Genomic DNA, 20,413 nt, shown 5'->3' with positions numbered 1-20,413 from the left:
ATCTTCTTGTCGCACTCTTCTTCGAATATCTATAATTAAGTAATACCATTTTGCAAAAAAGAAGAAGAAGAGGAGGCGTCTCTTCGAGTTGAAATCAGGAAACAGGTTGCATCAGAAAACAGTCACCAAAAGTAAAGTTGTTGCAGTTGCCGCATCACAGTTGCAGTTGCAACTCACAAGCTCTTTTTGGCTACTGGCTTCTGGCTACTGGATTTCTTTTTTTTGTTTTTTTTTTTTTTGCTGTGGTATGGGTCAAAGTGTTTGCCTGACTGTTGTGTTAAGTTTGCTTGTCTTTGTCGCTTTGTCTTGGGTGTTAGTTAGGTTATGCAACAAAGTACGTGGATGCAACCCAAACCCAATCCCAAATAAAAAAAAGAGGCGATTGCATAACACTTCGGTGCACATTGTCTGCCCGCTGGGGGATACACAGAATGCTCAAGGTTTTTTGAATGCTCGCGATGCTTTATGATCAATTTAAATGCGACATGAGACACGCTCATCATTAGCAACGACAACTCTAATGCGATAATCTGTTAACTGTACCGCGCATAATTATACTCAGTATATTGCGGCTGCTAATGGGTATATTTTGTTATGATGTGCAAAAAAGAATTAATTATTTTACAGCCGCTTTCAACTTGAGAGAATGCTTAAATCGTTGTGCAACTATTTATTTATGTTTCTACTTTATATTCTCAACATTTCACTAGTATTGCTTAAATAGATCTTAAGTTATGCAATTTGAAAGTGGAGACGACTTTTCATATTCATTAGAAATAGTTTACATCAATTTATAATATTATAATATTTAAATTCTAAAAATTTCAAAAGCATTGACTTCAAATCAGTTTAAGGTCATATTTTGTTATGATGTGCAAAAAGAATTATTTTTGCTACATCATCTGTAGACTTCACAGAATGTTTAAATCATTGTACAACTATTTATTTATGTTTCTACTTTATATTCTCAAAATTTCACCAGCATTGCTTGAATATATCTTAAGTTATGCAATTTGAAAGTGGAGACGATTTTTCATATTTATTAGAAATAGTTTACATCAATTTATAATATTATAATATTTAAATTCTCAAAATTTCAAAAGCATTGACTTCAAATCAGTTTAAGGTCATATTTTGTTATTATTTGCACAAAAGAATAAATTATTTTCCAGCAGATGTAAACTTGACAGAATGTTAAAAACACTGTGCAACTATTTATTGATGTTTATTCTTTATATTCTCAAAATTTAATCAGCATTGCTTGCTTAGTTCTTAAGTAATAAAAGTTAGAAGTGGAGTAAAAAATACATTTAACGATATCGGAACATATTTATAACATAAACAGTTTATATCAATTAATATATTATAATATTCACAGGCATATTTTTTGTGATGTGCAAAAAAGAACTAAATATTTTACAACAGTTTTAAACGTGACAGAATGTTTATATCGATTTTAAACTATTTATTTATGTTTTTTTTGCTATAATCAAAATTTCAGCTGCATTGATTGAACTCTTTCCAAGTTATGCGAGTTGAAAGTCGTGTAGACTCTACAATTTCAGTTCACGGTATCTGAATGTTGCTACCTAAAAAAAAAAACAAACAAAAAATAAACACACACATACGAATTTTGCAGCTAATGGATTATTAATCAGTCTTAAGTTGTCTCAAAATGAGCACAAAGAATCCATTAGCTCGTAAAGCGAAAGCATGCGTTAATTCGTAGATAAAGAACAAATCATAACTGTTAACGGAAAGCAAACCCGAAAAAAGATAACGAAAAAGCTAATCTACAAACTATTCACAATGATTAGCAAAACTTAAAAAAACGGAAATTGTTAATCTTTAGCTGAAACAAGCGAAAGATAAGCGAGACTAAAAGCAAGTATAATAAATTTGATGAAATTCTTACTAACTATGAAACGATAAATCCATCAGGAATAACATAAAGCTAAAGCGAAAGCTGAGGCGCAAACTTAATTCAGGTAGCTGATTATCTGGGATCGTAAATTTCATTGAAGAAACGAGATCATCATAATGCATTCTACATTCTACAGTAGAAGAAGCGACCCAGTTATTCAGAGTTGTCGCAAGAGATCAGTTAGTGCATATATCACGGATGTGAAACGATTCCGACTTTTGTCGGGGCCTTGACTATCAGTGACATATCTGACATATGTATCAAGTACGTGACGTCGTTGTCGCTATCGCGCCTCTGTCTACCATTCTTATTGCTTTCGTTGTTGTTGTTGTTGTTGTTGTTTTGGTTGTTGTCGCATTGCTCATACGCCGCATTGTCCAGCGAACACGTTTTTTTTCTGCTTTTACTCAATGTGTGTGTGTGTGTGTGTTATCGTCGCCGCCGTTTGGCGCTCATAAAGTGTCGCGATATGCATAAAGATAAACTTGCCTAGTTGCCGTTTAAGCCCAAAACGTGCGTGCGTGCGTCTGCCACATTCACGCCCAACCCACAAAAAGCCAACTTGTTTCTCCTTCTCCTTCGCTCGCTCGTGTGATTTTTATCGTCCTTTATGCGCACGGGGCAATTAAAATGTCCATTAGGCTCTATTAAAATGCCATTGGCTATTGGCCTCCTCGAAGATTGTCTCTGAGCTCTTTCCATCTCTCTATCTGTCTATCTGTCTGTCTTTCTGTCTGTTTGTCTGTTTGTCTTCTCTCTAAGTAGTCGGACTCGTTGTGTGGCCTCTTGCTTTTGCTTTTGCTTTGGAGCACTTGATGCAATTAGGTGCGACCAAGTTTGCAACAAGAGTCGTGCAACAAACAACTCAATTAGCATCTGCACAAATCGCCAATCCTCTGGCCTCCGCATAACTAAGGTTATCTAATTGTCATCGCTTCCCTTCCCTTCCCTTTTCCACTCCACTCCGAAACCGAGCTAAGATTGTGTAAAGGAATTAACAAAGGCAAAACTGTTACGAAGTAAGCTTTAGCAAACATTTAGCATGCTCTAAACAAACATCAACTAAATCAATTAAATTGCAAATGTTTCAAATAACTGAGTGAACACATAAATTAATAGGCACTCTAATTTCTTGTATATCGATTTATGCTTCGAATCAAATAAAATATATTGCAAAATTAGTAAAATAACTTTATATTTAACGCATTTAAAAGTAATTTTAATTTAGCTTAATTGTAAATTTAATACATAATTTAAAATGAGATGGGAAAACTCGAAATTTTAGACTTTTTGCTTTTCAAATTATTTTATACACAAAATGTGAACATGAATTTTATACCAAATATATACAATTATACTATAATATATAATATACTAATATACATATTTAATACTATTTATTGTGATTGCAATAAAATACTAGCAGAAATGTATATTTGTTCTTAAAATTAAATGAAATTATTTAAATTACTGCGTTCAAGATTAACATAAAATGTTTGAGTGAAAAGGGAATTAAAGTTAAATTTTGTATTAAATAGTCACCAAAAAAAAAATACAAAAAAAAACAGCATCAACTACTGCATTAATGTTTTAGAATCATTTTATTTTATATATATTATTTACTTACTTTATAAATTAAGAAATAAGTGAATACAGTGAACGCATTTAAAGTTATGAAATTTTTAATTTGATTGTAAAATGCAAAGAATAATTTTAGATCATAGGAGTGCGTATAAAATATTGTTTTAAATATTTATGTACAATATAAACATATAGTTTAAGCTTAGAAATTTTATTGGAAACAGAACTGAAAAATCTGCAATTAGAATTGCATATTAAATGAAATGTTTAAATTAAAAAAATGGTGAAAAAATGTGATTTTATAACAATATAACAAAAAACACAAAAATATTTGTTTAATTACCTAAGAACTTACATTACTTTTACTTACAAAAATATGATTTTAGTTAAGAAATTGTATGAAATAGAAAGTATTTAAAAAAAAAACAAATGTGGTTAAATTTTCGAAACGAAACTGAAAAATCCGCAATTGAAATTGCATATTAAATGAAATGTTTAAATTAAAATATAATTTTTCAATAAAATGATAAAAAAAAAGTGATTTTATTTTAAAACAAAAATCACAAAAATATTTGTTTTATACCGAAAAATTTAAAGTAAAAGACAAAAATATGGTTAAGAAATTGTATGAAATGGAAAGTATTTAAAAAAAAAAGAAAAAAACAAATATGGTTAAATTTTCGAAACGAAACTGAAAAATCCGCAATTGAAATTGCATATTAAATGAATAAATGAAATGTTTTATTCGTGAATTTGAAGTTTTAATTAAATGTGGAATTGCAGTTGAAAGTTGTGTGTTGCTTGGCGTACAAAACTTTCATTCTTCAATTTGATTCCATTTTGTGGGCCAGAGATCGAGAACTGATTAATTCAGCTCGCCAGCTCTCTCTCTCTCTCTCTCTCTCTCTCTCTCTCTCTCTCGCTGTCTGTCTGTTCCTTTCGTTGTCTTGGTGTTTTTCTTTTTGCGACTGCTCCTTTTTATTTTGGCTTTGGAAACTTTTCAGCAGCCAACTGACGACTTTCTGACATTTGTCGTCGACTTCATATGAAAGAAGGCAGTCAAGAAGCATTCTCATTTTCAACATCATAAACGTGGCCTTATTAAAAGTGCAAAAACTTTTATATGCCGTGCAGATTGTTGTGCGTGTGTGTGCGATAGTGGGCGTGGCTGTCGCACAAGTTGAGGGCGGAGAGGCGGCGTCCAAAAACTAACCAAGAAATTATTATCAATGTACGCATAATTCATTAAAACGTGCAACTTTTGGGAGGCGCCAGGGCGTGGTCATGGGAGCGTAGGCATTGGCGTGGGCGTGGCAGAGGCAGCAAGAGGTTTTTGGGCTGCCTCTTGCTTGATGACAGGCGACAACGATGAAGCGACAAAGCGACGAAGCGACGTTGGCGACATGCGCTGGGTGATGATAATGTCAAAGTGCACTTTGTCATTATATCAAGAGGCTCACACAAGACACACACATGCACACACGTATATACCACAACACACACAGACACACACACACGTGCTTGGCCCGCAAGCGGAAGGAAGAAACTAACTAACTTTGTTAAAAGTGCGCTCTGTTTATGCATGTCCCTCTCTCTCTCTCTCTCTTTCTATCACTCCTTCTCTCTCTCACACACTCTATGCTCTTCATTCACACAGCCTGTGCGTGTGTGTGTGTGTGTGTGCACTGCAATGAAGTTATCGTCCAAGTTTTAAGCGTGAACTTTTTGCTCTGCCAGCAGCCACGCCTCCACTTGCACACCGCCCCCCACCCCCCACCGCACAGGAACCGCAGCCATTGCATTGGAAATTGGCTGCCTTCCTTTTAGCGGAAAACCCTCCCTTCCCCTCTCCCCTCCTGTCCCCCTCACAGCTGCTCTTGGAGCTCATCAAAGCTCGCCTGCAACGGCATCATAATTCGCTATTAGAAGTCACTTAAAAACTTTTGCAAGTTTTCCATGCAGCTGCCAACATCGTTGTCAGACCGCCTATTGCCACGCCCACACTTGCACACACACACACACACACACTGGCACACACACATGCGAAGCCAACAGAGCGAAAAACTTTTAGCTTCGCTTTCGTTGCTTGAAAATTATATTAATTGCGCGGCATGCACTTTTTAATTGAATAATTGTAGGCATAATGGTGGGCGTGGCTCTGCATCTCAATTGGGCATCCCCACAGCCTGGGCTGCCCATTTAATCCATGTTTCCCCCCCCCCCCCCTCTCCACCACTCTTCCCATCTTCCCTTTTGCACTTTACAATTGCATCATTTTTTAATTGTGTTGCAATATCGAATTGTAATCAATTGTTGCATAGTTACAACTATAAAAAAAAATAATGCTGACAATAAATAACAAATTATATTTGTTTTACTCTTTTTATCGAACATAATTAGCGTGATAATAACTTATTTAGTAAATTGGGAGAAACAAATTAAAGTTCCTGATAAGTGCTAACGAATTACTGTACATAATAGTTGATTATTATTTTCTTTCTAATGTCGAAATAAAAATGTATTTAATGCAGCGAAATTTTGAATTTTTTTATTTTAATGTTATTTTCTTTCTAAAGTAAAAATCAAAATTTATTTAATGCAGTAAAATAATCGATTAAAATAAATTATCAGTCTGAAATATTATTATTGGTCGTATAATAATTATCCAATCTTTATACCCGCTACCCATAGGGTAGAAGGGTATTATAACTTTGTGCCGGCAGGAAATGTTTGTAACAGGTAGAAGGAGGCATCTCCGACCCTATAAAGTATATATATTCTTGATCAGCGTCAACAGCCGAGACGATCTAGCCATGTCCGTCTGTCCGTCCGTCCGTCTGTCCGTCTGTCCGTCTGTCCGTATGAACACCTAGATCTCAGAGACTATAAGAGATAGAGCAAATCAAAAAAATCGAATAACAAAATCAAATTTTAAAGCTAGAGTTACGAATTTTGGTATATACAATAATTAGTGTAGTAGTTATGATTCCTGAAAATTTGGTTGCGATCAGATAAAAATTGTGGAAGATATTAAAGAAATACTTTTGTATGGGCAAAAACGCCTATTTACTAGGGGTCTGAGTTGCTTTGGGTGACAATCTGGTACATTGTGTCGTCTATGGTATATTTTGAATGGTGTGCTGTATCGATATACCAAACATACCATTTGGTATATTTTTAGTATTTTTTAGTATTTTCGGTATATTTTGAAAATAATACCGCAATATTTTGGCCTTATTAAAAATGGGTAGCGGGTATCTCACAGTCGAGCACACTCGACTGTAACTTTCTTACTTGTTTAATTAGAAAGAAAAACATACAATAAGTAATTATTCTTTTCTTGTAAGTTAAAACAATAATTTATTTAGTGGAGTGAAATAATTTGAATTTAATTTGAATTTAAATATTTGTCTAAAATATTGATAGTAATTATAAGTAAGATCATAATTAGCGAATAATTTAGGTTTCTGCTTAATATTTGTATATTAAAATGTCTAAGGACATGAAAATAAAAAATTATATTTTAAACATGAATTATTCATATATTATGTGCAACGACTAAATATTATATTATTCTTATTAAAATATGAACATAGTTTTTAACGTATAAATTCATTTAAATATTTTTGAATATTAAGAAAAGTTTTCAGCTTGATTTTTAAATTTTTGTCAATTTCAATTCTTAGCTCTTTTTTTCAATTGAATTAATATCATATCTCCTAACTAAGATTATATAAATCTTGTACTTTTGGTTATTCTATCTTTAGTTTCTACAGTTTTACAGTTCTACAGCTGTTCAACAAGCGCAATATTCTTTTGTAATTCATTGGATTATTTGATTCATATAAATTGCATTTGTTACATATAATAAATATGAAATGTTGCAGGCAGCGTTTATTGTTGAGTAATATTCATGTTATAATGATTGCTCGATAGTTTGATTAACGAATTAATTTGCTGAATTTTATATACCAGACACGCACACACATACACAGACAGAGTTATTGCCTTGATATGTCATGCTTAATGGAATATTGCGCATACGCCGCTTGTGCCGTTTAAATTCGATTTGCCATCGCATTTCAATTTAATTAATCTCCAGTAGCGGCTTCAGCGGCTTTCTGTTGTCGCCAACGCCAACGCTGCAGCTGTCATTCTCGCTTCCTCTCCCCTCTCCCTCTTCTCTCACAGTGTTGCTGCAGTGGCTCGATAAGTGAGCCGGCTCTCCAAAGTATGCAATGAGTATTATTAAATGCATATATAATTGCATTTTAAACGCGCACAAACAAAAGCCAACCCCAGCGATGTCTCTACCCCTCCCCTCCCCTCTCTCTCTTCCCTTCTGTCTTTCAGTTGCCATCACTCAGATGGAGCTGAAATCATCATTAAAGTAATTATAGCTGTCAACGCGACTCTGTATGGCAGGATGAAGCATTTATCTATGGGGGGCAGGCAGCAACAGCAACTGCAGCAGCATGTGGACAGGCTCATAAAGGTAAAATTTTTGCCAGCGTCCGTCCGGCTGAAGTTCATTTGATTCATCCTGGTGCCAGGTCGAAGTCGAGACACGCCCTCTGGCCAGTTCTTTGTTCTTTGTCCTCGTTTGTTATGCTGCCTCTTTGAGTGTCCTTAGAATACTTATCGTGCTTATCGATCGCCCTTTCGCTTAGTAATTAAAGCTCCATAAACAATTAAGTTGGTCTCCATTCTGAGTACTCAACTTATAGATACCCTGTATGTGAAGTAATTTGTGCAAATTGGTAATATAAGCTTGAAGACTGGCATATTTGTATACTCAATTTGTCTTACAAGTTACTTCGACTTTGAATTCGACTAATACATACCCTAGGTAAGAAATTGGAGCCTTCAAATTGTACGCACGAAGAAAGAAATATAGTTTTGATAATTTTTATTAATTTTCTAGAAGAAGTCTAGATGTTCTAATGTCCCATAAACAATTAAGTTGGTTTCCATTCTGAGTATTCGACTTATAGATACCCTGTATGTGAAGTAATTTGTGCAAATTGGTAATATAAGCTTGAAGACCGGCATATTTGTATACTCAAATTATCTAACAAGTCTCTTCGACTTTGAATTCGACTAATAGATACCCTAGGTAAGAAATTGGAGCCTTCAAATTATACGCACGAAGAAAGATATATAGTTTTGATAATTTATATTAATTTTCTAGAAGAATTCTAGATGTTCTAATGTTGTTCGAGATTATAAATTTAAGCATGTTCGACTTGGAGATACTCAGCAAATATTTAAGTATTCGATTTTCAACGAAGTTGTAATTCAACAAATTATTCTAAACAGAAAATATAAAACTACGCCTTGAAAGTGGAAATCTTCAAATAAAAAAAATGTAATTATAATGTCTTTATTGAAAGTTTGTTATAAAAATTAATAAAAATTCATTTCACAAGTACCGACTAATAGATACCCTCAGCATTCACCGTATAAAATGCCAAAAGCATCTTTCAAATGTCAATGCATCCAAGCAAACATTAAACGAGATCACTCTCTTTCTCTCTCTCTCCCGCTCTTTCACACTTGAAGCTAATTAGACATTAAATAGAGTTGCAACAGCAACTCAAACGACCATCGAACATCGAACAAATCGACTTTTGAGCTATTGAGCCGTTTTACAACATGTTCTGAGGTAGTTAACACACAGCGACATTGTTTATGTGTTGTTGCTTTTGGCTGCTTTCTTTTCATTTCCAATGCGAAAACAAAAGTACAAACAAAACATAAGCTCGACGGCCGCTCTTACAACAACAACAACAACAACAACTGCAACTCGAACTCGAACTTCAATTGCAAGTCCAAAGTCAAAGTCAAGCTTCTAGCTCAGCTCTCGCTCTCTCTCTATGTTCGTCTCGTTCGCTCCTTTAGCTTCAGTTTCAAGATCGCTTACCCCGCACTCTCGCTTCCTCTCTTTTTCGCCACGCCTGGCTGCACATTATTACAGTTGCAGCCCGTCGACGCGTTTGGCCCCAAAATCTTTAACTATAACCGACCTCTGTAGACACTTCCCCCTCCCCGCTCCACCCCATAAGAACTTGGCGTTCAGACTGATTAACGTGATTTGCTGATGAGTTTTGCTACTGCTGCTGCTGAGTAAAAGTCTCCCCCATCCCCCAGAAAGAACTGCTTTTGCCACTGCTGCTTCTTCTTCGCCTTCGCCTTCTGCTTCGTTTTCATCTTTTAGTTGTTGTTGCTGCTGTGTTTACTCTTCAACGCTTCTTTGGCTTGTTGACTTGTTGTTTGTTATTGCAGTTAGTGTAGCTGTTGTTGTTGTTGTTGCTGCTTTTAATAACTCTAGCAAGCGTAGCATGACAACAACAACAACAACAACGACAACGAAGTCGTTCTTGAGTTTTAATTGAAACTTTTGCCGTTCCACAAGCGTTCAGCCGAAGCGGCGGCACAAGCAAAAGATAAAACAGAGTGCGAGCGAAAGAGAGCACAGAGAGACAGACATATGTAACTGCTTTTACTCAGGGTGTTCGGTGGATGAGTAGGAGGAGGAGGTGAAGGTGAAGGTGGAGCAGGAGATGGGGTGACTTTCTAAGCTGCAGCCGAATGCGTTTGATGTTAATGAGACGACATATGTTTGTGTGCGTTTGCATGCGTGAGTTTGTCTGCTTGTGTGTTTGCATGCGTACGCTTTGGGTGTATGTGTGTGCTTGAGAGTTTGTATGCGTATGTAAGTGTGTGTGTGTGCAGCTGTCAGCAATTGGAGCGAAGGAGTTGGAGGAGGAAGAAATGTGCCAAAATATGTTAGGCAAAAGCTTTTCGCACAACTGTAGCTTTGATTGATGGCTGGCTGATTGATTGATTGTCCTTGTTGTTGTTATTGTTGTTGTTGTAGCTGAATTTGACAAGGAATTGCACTTAAAATGCTATGCAGACAAGTCGCTGCATGTCCAAAATTAAAGCGGAAACTAAACATACCTAAACTAAACTAAAGTCTAAAAACGAACCAAACGAAACGCACAAATTAAATAGTAAATAAATAAAAGCCAAACAAAAATATCGAAGCTTGTGCTTGACATTGTACGTTGGGCCGTTCTCAAGGTCAGCAAATATTTAGCGGCAACAACAACAATAATACTAACACTCACACTAACAATAGCAGGTGCGTTGTCCGCATACATATTTAAATGCATTAGACAGCACTATCAACAGCAGCCGCAACTTCAACTATTAATTACACAATTTTAAAGCTTGCACCCCCCGCTGCCATCCCCGCCCCCTCAATAGCCATACAAATGCTCAAAGTCAAGTGCAAAAAAAAAAAAAAAAAAATAATAGTTAAGCGACATCGACTCATTAAAATGCTGAGTAAACGCGCTTTGCACTGAGCACCAAGCTGATCATTAATACACGCACACACTCACACACACACATGCACGCACGCTGCGAACATGAAACATCTCTGTCTATCGCTATCTCGCTTGCACTCGACTCAAGCGCCGGCGCACCTGCGGCACTTTGCTCAGCAGAAATGATTAATATACTTATGCATGTGTGTGCATGTAGTTTAGTTTCAAAGTTTACCCCAAATTCATTAGGTCTACGCACAATATTTAATTTAGCATAAATTGCTAAATGTATTAAGTTGTAATACTCGCATATTTACTCAACAAACAAAACACATGCACGCATACACATACACATACACATTCACACACGCATCTGATTTACATTCATACAAGTATGCACACAACATGCTTACATAGACTATGTTAACGCAATGGCTGGTAAACACCTGTTACTTTACAGGTCAAACATGTCTCATGTTCGACAACCAACAACGACATGCGCGCCTGCGTGATTCAAAGATTAAAGTGCCCAAATACAGTGGTACGCAATACAACACAATTAGCCAATAACATTCGTTTTACTGATAATCTCTATGAACTAATATGAGAATTTCGTAGAAATATAAACTGTATATTAGTTGATTATATTATATTTATAGCTAAGCTAAATTTATGAATTGCCAATGTTGAGCAACATTTGGACAACAAGTTTGCGTGCAGCACAAATCCACTGTTCAAAGTGGCGCGCCAGCAACATGTTGCGACAACAGAGCGCTGTTAAAGCTGAACTGTTGAGTTAACAGCGCGTCGTCAACGTAGCGAGTGTCTGTTAGTTGCTGATGTTAGTCTTTTGCCGGCATTCAAACCGAACGCGCGTGTTTACGTCCGTCGCTGCCGTTACTCAGCATTATTTTCCGTAAATGTTTCGCAGTTTGCGTAAAAATTAACTTGCGTTACTTTGGCGCGCGTGTTTACTTTTTTCCGTTGCTTTCGATTCCCTTGGTGTGTGTGCGAATATAAAGCATTTTTTTGCTGTGAGCCTAACATTTAAAAATTGTTTGACTTGCCACAGCCACCAGGATATAAAAAAAGTAGCATACGTTTTTTTTTACGTGTTTTTGCTCACACTTCTTTTTTTTTTTGGGTTGGCAATCAAAACATAGTGCATAAATAATAATTCAAGTGCAAATTGTTGCTACACGTGAAGTGCTACGCACACGCATGCAAATAGTGTGTAAAGGAAAACCCAAAGCCAAAGGCAGCAACAGCCAATTTTTGATATAAAAAAAATATATACCAAGTTGAAAGAAATTTAAAACCGGATTCAATACGGCAACAACAACACAAATTACAGCAGCAACAACAAATTGAACGTGGCCGCTACGCACACAGCAGCAGAGCAGCGACGCCAACGTAAGCGTACAACGTAAAACGTTAACGTTAACAACAACTATCCTCAGCCAGCATCCCGCGAGCAGCTGGCTTAGCCATTGTTGTTTTTTTTAGTTGTAGCTGCGCTGTTCTGTTCTGTTGTTAGACACGACAGGCAGCAGAGCAAGCGCAACAGGAGCATATATATATAGAGCGAGAGAGAGCGAGAAGGAAAGAGAGCTCGATCTGTGGCTGTGCAAGAATTAGACGAAATTGAGTGAAGAGAGAGAGAGAACGGCAGAAGTTCAAGTTGTGCGCAGAACAGTGAAAGAAGAAAACGCAAAAAAAAGGTAAGTGCAATTGCATGTGTGTTATTTTTGTGTGTGTGTGTGGGCAGCAGCTCTTGAAACTGATCGAGGATAGAAAAGGCAAAAGGAAATGCGTGTAAATAGTGTTTGGTAATTGTATTGAATGAGAACACTTGCAAATAAGATCTGAACAGAGCATAACAGCGGGAGACTGAGAAAGAGCGAGAAACATATGCGTGTGTGTGGGGTTGTATTTGTAAATCGCACCATATGCTTATTGAATATTTGTTCTCTCTTGGGAACAGTTTTATGCGCTACTTGGGATACTTGATGAGTGCCCGTTAAAGGGAGGGAACAGTGAGCACATGTCAGTAGATTAAGATCAAATCGATCAACTTCATAAATACTATGAAAATAGGGAAAGTGACGTTTTTTTCTGCATTTGGCATGAAAAGCGAAAATGCTGTTGTTGTGCCAACAAAGAGACAAAAAGACAAAAACACGTTAAAAGCAGTGCAAAAAACACACAGAAAAAAGCGTGTGGCCCAATGCTCTATTAGCCCGGCCCGGCCCAGCTGAGACCTGACTTGTGTTGGCCCAGTCATAATTGTAAATCAATGGGAATATCGGTCAACATGTTTATGGTCAACAGCATTATTGGCAGGTGTCTGGTCAAATGGCGCCATAAAAACCGCTGACATAATGAGCTAAAAACCCTAAACAAGCAAGAAGAAGACACAGCACATTGCGCATAGAAAACTGAACAGATTTCTCGTTGGCATTGCACTCATTGCACATTTTTTCGATGTTGTCTGTCTCTTTTTCTGTGTACCAATACCCTGTATTTGTCAAATCATTCAAAGCGAGCATTATCATTCATCGTTGAAGTGAAAATATTTTTGGGTGTTAGCCTTGGCTGTGTATTTTAAGCTGATAACATCGAAGGCAGACTCCCAGATTAGTCGGAAAACATAAAAAAACATTAACAAATAAAAATATGTTAAGCTGTTATCGCTGCCAAACTGACCTTAGTCAAATATATGTAGCTAATTGATTACGAAATTATTTAATAGCTATATTTTATAAATTCGTTTCGAGAGATTATCATAGATAATGTTGTGCAAATGAAAATCTAAGGGTATTTAACAATCGCTAATTCTATGTCGATTTTCATGGGTTCGGTCCATTTACGAGTTTGTTGCTATTATAATTATTATTATTGTTGCTGATGGAATGTAACACTTAACGACTTTGCGTTAATTTCATACGAAAAATATTGGATCACCGAAAAGCTAAACATTGTTGTATTCATATGGCTGGGGAGAGAGAGAAAGAGTTGACAACGAGAAATTCGCCGGCGTCTCTTAGAGGCGCTAATTAAATTAGCACCCCATGGCAAAGGGATAGAGAAAGGGAAAGGGCAAAAGGCAAAAGGCGAAAGGAATGGGGAGCCAACAGAGCAGCAGCAGCAGCAGTAGTCAACAGTAAATTGGATTAATGCAGATATAAAGAGCGAGAGAGAGAGACGCGTAGAAAGTCAAAGCAGAAAGAGCAAAGAGAGTGACAGCAAGAAGGAGATGAGTAGTCAACAAAAAAAAAAAAATAGAAGAAACAGTGTAATAGCTTTTTGGTAGCACTTTTTATGATACGAATGTTGAGCATTGTTAACAAATAAATGTCCATAAATACTGATACACATTTAATTCACGACTAAATGCTTCACTTGACGAAGGAGAGCGGAAGAGGAAGGTAGAGAGGGACAGAGAGGGAGAGGGTCAAGCGCCGGCGTCAGAATGAAGATTCCATAATCGAAATACAAATAATTGTACCACCAAAGTTGTGTTTTCTCTTCTTTGGTCTCTTTGCACTCTTCACCGCTGTTTGTTATTGTTCTTTTGTTTCTTGTGTGTCCCTTTTTACGGGTCACGTTATCAATATTGTGATTAGAACTTTTTACTTTCGCTCTTTGTAATGGAAATGTTTTAATTTACCAAATCGAACAACAGAGGACGCGATGAAAATACAGAGAAGATGGAGAAGAACGTGGGAAGCTTTTTTTTTTTTTTGATTTTGCTTTAAATTTCAGGTGTCGTTCTTTTAAGGAAAACTACAGAAAATGTAAACGAAATTTTACGCTTGAAATTCATTGATCATTCGAAAGTTGAAAATTATTATTATTAAAGAAATACTTTTGTATGGGCAAAAATGCCTTAGTTGCTTTGGCTGACAATCTGGTATATTGTGCCGTCTATGGTATATTTTGAATGCGGTACTATATCGATATACCAAATATACCATTTGGTATATTTTTAGTATTTTCGTAGTATTATCGGTATATTTCTTTTATTCAAAATGGGTAGCGGGTATCTCACAGTCGAGTACACTCGACTGTAGCTTTCTTACTTGTTTTTTTCGTTGTTTGCTTTAAGTTTCAGGTGTCGTTCTTTTAAGGGAAACTACAGAAAATGTAAACGAAATTTTACGCTTGAAATTCATTGATCATTCGAAAGTCAAAAATTATTATTATTAAAGAAATACTTTTGTATGGACAAAAATGCCTTAGTTGCTTTGGCTGACAATCTGGTATATTGTGCCGTCTATGGTATTTTTTGAATGCGGTATATCGATATACCAAATATACCATTTAGTATATTTTTAGTATTTTTGAAGTATATTCGGTATATTTTGGGGAAAAATACCGCAAAAAATATATTTCTTTTATTCAAAATGGGTAGCGGGTATCGCACAGTCGAGTACACTCGACTGTAGCTTTCTTACTTGTTTTTCTTCGTTGTTTGCTTTAAATTTCAGGTGTCGTTCTTTTAAGGAAAACTACAGAAAATGTAAACGAAATTTTACGCTTGAAATTTATTGATCATTCGAAAGTTGAAAATGTTTGGCTAATCTATCGAAAATCAATCGATCGCTTTGTCTGTTATTCGCTTCAGTGATTCGCAATTAACAAATTTTGCTTGCGTATTTGATTATCGAGTGTTTATCGATTCGCATGCTAATCAAATTGATTGGACATATGTATGTTTTAATTTCATTTTTTGGTTTACGACCCAAAAGGTTATCGACAATCAATATACTACGTGCTACGTACGATAATATTGATAATGTTGTCGGTGCGCATTATTCATGAAAAACCCGTTTTGTCCAATCATTCGTTTAATTGTTCGCAGTTTCTGGAGAATTAACGTTTAGTTACTCGTACTTTGATTGCATGATATATTTTGATTGTTTTGGCTTTCAACAGTTTCGGTTTTCGGTTTTTCAACATTTGATTTTGGGCAAAAAGAAAGTATAAATCTTGCATTGCAAAATGCAAAACCAAACCCCAAAACTCTAATATAGCAATAGCAAACCGCAAGCAACATCATTAACAACATCGTCTCCACTCCCTCGCGTCATGTTAACTAATTAAAAAGCTGGCAAAAAAAAAACACATATAAATAAAATAATACATACAAACATGTTTAATCAGAAAATCGACGAAAAAATAACAACTGAATCTGCTGCTTGATGTCTTTTTGAGCATCTCCTCTCTGATTAATGTCTTTATGGTTGGCCAAGTTATTGGATTTGTTTATCTTCGTAGTTCGTTCAATAATTTGGCAACAGCTGTCGATATAATGAGTAGTCATTGGACTTATCTCCCTTGATATCCAATCCACACACTGTGTGTGTGATTTTTATTCAATTTGTGGCATTTTGGCTAACGATACCGAGTCGATGATCGAATCTCATATTCATATTCAATTGTATTTTCTTTGCTTTGTTTCTAACTTCATTTTTTTGGGCTACAATTTCGCAAAGTTTTCAGTGTGTAATTGAAGCCTCGCCACCGTTTTTTTTCTTTCTATTTTTTGTTGTTTGAGAGACCCGGAAACAATAACGAGATACTCATTGCACTCACTTCTTTTTTTTGTGTGTGTGTTTGCTAATGCTTATTAATGAGTCTCTCGACTTACTTTCGGAAATTGAACTACATTTTGAGGTTCACTTTCGATATATGTTTGAAATCGTTATTTGATCCATTTCTCATTATCGCACTTGAAAGTCAATCGTCAGCGTTTTTATGCTTTACTCGCTGATAACATGAATTTATTGATACGCTGTGTGTGTTTGTGTTTTCCGTCCTTAGATAAGATGACCACTGTGTGAAGTGGAAATGTATGTTGTATATTTAACAACTTTGTTCCCGTTTCATGCTCAGATCAACGCGGCTCAGCTCAGGTTTTTTTTTTGTGCCTAATCGTGTGAGCTTCACGCTCAGTTCTAATTCCCAGACCCCGAAAAAATAGAAAAACCAAACTGAACTGTGAAGAAAAAAAAAACTTGGCAACCGCAAAACTGAATTAAAAGCAAAAATGAATAAAAAAAAAGACTACGAAGAGCAACAAAAACAACAACAAAAAAAAAAAGACATTTTTCGTTAGCTGATTTATTGTAAAATGTGCCTATTATCATTTTGGCTTGTTTCATTTTCATTTTCATTTTCTTAGTGCATTTTCAATTGTCTGACGTTGCATGGTTTTTGGCTCGAATAATTTTATATTTAGCTGCTGGCTTCTTGGCTTCTTTTTTGTCTTTTTTTTGCTTGCGCTTCTCTTGCGAAGCGCACGAAACGCATTCGATAAAACACAAGAAAAACCGAAAAAAAAAGAAAAAGAAATAAAGACTAAATGAAAAACCGTTGAAATGAATGCATGGGGTTTCGTGTGGCACGATGGGAGAAGTGGCAACAAAGTAGAATGCAGAAGAGCTGCAAGGCGCGTTTTATATATAGAATTTGCGATTTTATATCCATTCTCATTCTGCAGTTGCGACAAACAAATCAAAAGCAACTAGTATGCTATAGATATAGATACCCTGAAGTAATCGGAGGAAACTACTGAAGCTACTGAAATTATCTATCAAATATTGATAATTGAAAAATTAAATCAGTTTTGTGATATTTTTAAAGTTGTCTTTTTTAAGGTATACTTGATAAGTAATCTTATAATATTATTAGTATTTAAAATGTAATTCTAATTTTATCTATTCACAATTGAGCTTTTAAATATATTATTCATCCCATTCACTTATCAAAACTTGAATAGAAATTGATAATGAAATAAAATGAAATAATATTTCGCTGATAAATATTCTTATAATATTTTATTGGTATTTCAAATATGACTCATAAGTAGTTTTATTATATTTTAGTATTCCAAATGTAATTCAAATTTTATGGTATTATTTAACTTATTGAAATTGTCCTATTAAATATTTATTAACATTAACAGATAATTAAGTTTTAGTGTTTATTTTTGTTTGGTACTCGAAAAAGTAAGTCAAATTTTATCTTTTCAAAATTTCACTTATAAATATAGTAACTCTAAATTTTACTTATCAAAACTTTAGTCAAAAAAACCAACATTTATTTATATTTAAAATTAGAAAATTAAATCATTTTTTGGCCTATATGACATTTTAGTATTATAATACTAGTATTTTAGTATTTAAATTGACTGATAAGCTTTATAATGCTTAAGTATACAAAATGTAATTCAAATTTAATCTTTTGCCAATTGAACGTCCAAACATATTTACTCTTATCTTAAACTTTATTTATCAAAACTTTAAATTTACTTTACTTATTTATATACATTTATAATTAGAAAATTAAATCATTTTAGTATTATAATACTAGTATTTTAGTATTTAAATTGACTGATAAGTAGTTTTAAGTATACAAAATGTAGTTCAAATTTAATCTTTTCAAATTTAAACTTTATTTATCAAAACATTACCTTACTTATTTATATTATATATATTTATAATTAGAAAATTAAATCATTTGATGGCTTATATGACATTTAAGTATTATGATACTAGTATTTTGGTATTTAAATTGACTGATAAGTAGTTTTATAATATTTAAGTATACAAAATGTAATTCAAATTTAATCTTTTCTTAAACTTTATTTATCAAAAATTTAACTTTACTTTACTTATTTATATATATTTATTATTAGAAAATTAAATCATTTTAGTATTATAATACTAGTATTTTAGTATTTAAATTGTCTGATAAGTAGTTTTGCGATCTGTTATTATACAAAATGTTATCTTTTTACAATTCAACTTAAAAAACCCTAAATTTACGTCTATTAATGAACTTCCTGCTTCAATAAACTAAACGCTATATATAGATAGCATATCTGCAGCGATTTATCGATGTTTAAGATGCAGATTGAGTAGCAAACGAAAATAAACATTTATCAGCAAATTGAGGATGTGAGCACATTAACAGCCATCGATAACTTATCGAGGTAAAATGTGCAACAGAGTTCTTGGCGAAACAAGTTTCGCGAGCATCCTGCGAGTTGCCTCCTGGTAGCACTTTGCAAAAGTTTCCCCCTCCCCTCCCCACACACACACACACACACAGCTGTCGCCAACTCTGCTGTTGTTCTGTCTGCCACATGCTTCCACCTCCTCCTGCTGCTCCTCCTCCTCCTCCACCTTCTTGTGCAACCCTTCGCTGAGTGTTTTTTGTGGAGTTGGGGGACACCAAGGAACAACTCTGGCGAGTTGCAAGTGCAACTCGTTTTTTTATTTGTGTAATTAAAATAATAATAATGCGGCAACGTCTGCACGTGTGCGTCTCGAGTGGGCGTGGCAACGAAGAGGGGGCGGTGGAGAGGGGAAAAACACTCTGTGGTTGGAGGTGTGAACAATTTGGTGGAACATGTGTGTGCCAGCAATTGCGGCTGCTTTTGCTGTTGTTGTTGCTGTTGTTGTTGCTGTCGATGGGATTGTTTTTTGCTTTGTTTGTTCTTGCATTTGACTTTTTCTTGTGTTGTTCTGTTAGCATTCGTTGTTGTTGTTGGCATTTCGAGTGCATTTAGAATGCAGCTTTAAAAGTATGCGAGTTCGTCTATTTATTTATTTCGTTGTTTGATTTTTTTTGTTTTGGGGCTCGTCGACAGCTAAATTTATCGAAGTTCTGTCGAAAAAGCGTCAAGACATTTGCATTGAGATCACGACAACAATCAACAGAATTTTTTGGTGTCTTAAATTTAATTTGAAATAGTAGAAAAGTCTTTATTTAGTTCGATTGTAATTCAATTGTAGAAATGCTTTTGATATTACTCTAACAACATATTTTTAAAGCAATATTTTACTAATTTTTTACATTAGATACCATTTTATAAATTAGATTTGATAAGTGTAAACTTTAAATCAGTTAAATCATTGCATAAATTCCATCTTAAATTAATCCATAGAAATTCATCAGCATTGAATATCTTATTTTAACTTATTTCATAGCAAATACGTTATTAGAATCTTAATATCAATTTTTAATGATTTATTTAAGCAAAGATTTACCTAATTTAATGTAACTCATATATAAATTCAAATACAATTAAGTTAAATATTTACACTTATCTAATCTAATCTATAAAATCGAGTAATAAACTAGTAAAATACTACATTAAAACATGTTATAAGCCAAGTTATTTAAATATAATCCATTCTCGTTGCCACTTTTACGCATCATTTCAATTGAAACGATCAATTTCACATTGTTGGGCATCAAAGTCTTCTGAACAATGCTTCAACTATTTGAGTTGCATGAACTTTCGGCACTTTCTTTGCCCCGTTGCACCGTTAGAGCCGAGCAACCAGAGCAACAGCAACAGCAACAAGTGATTGACAGACTGCAATTTTTGCTGTTAACTGGGCTCAATTCTGGGCGCATGACAAGTTTGGATGGTTGCTTGGATGGTTGGTGGAGGCGCCTAGGAAAAGTGAATATGATGGATGAGAGGATGGGCTGGCAAAACCGGCAAAAGAAACCAAAGCCAGTTGAAGAAGCAGTCAAGAAACCAAACCGACGAAAA

At 34.9% G+C, this 20,413-nt stretch overlaps 1 protein-coding gene across 1 annotated transcript in view; it reads left to right on the top strand.

Moving 5' to 3' along the window:
- The first annotated feature begins 11,699 nt into the window (after window positions 1-11,699).
- Window positions 11,700-20,413, top strand: part of LOC117578284 (uncharacterized) — a 99,534-nt gene continuing 90,820 nt past the window's right edge. Inside the window, 1 exon segment of the mRNA XM_034263725.2 lies at window positions 11,700-12,560. The gene's annotated coding sequence lies outside the window, so the exon portion shown is untranslated.

The sequence above is a fragment of the Drosophila albomicans genome, chromosome X (genome assembly GCF_009650485.2).
Source record: "Drosophila albomicans strain 15112-1751.03 chromosome X, ASM965048v2, whole genome shotgun sequence".
Taxonomy (NCBI): Eukaryota; Metazoa; Arthropoda; class Insecta; order Diptera; family Drosophilidae; genus Drosophila; species Drosophila albomicans.
Note: the sequence above shows the minus strand (reverse complement) of the source record. Positions and strands in the feature narration are given on the sequence as shown.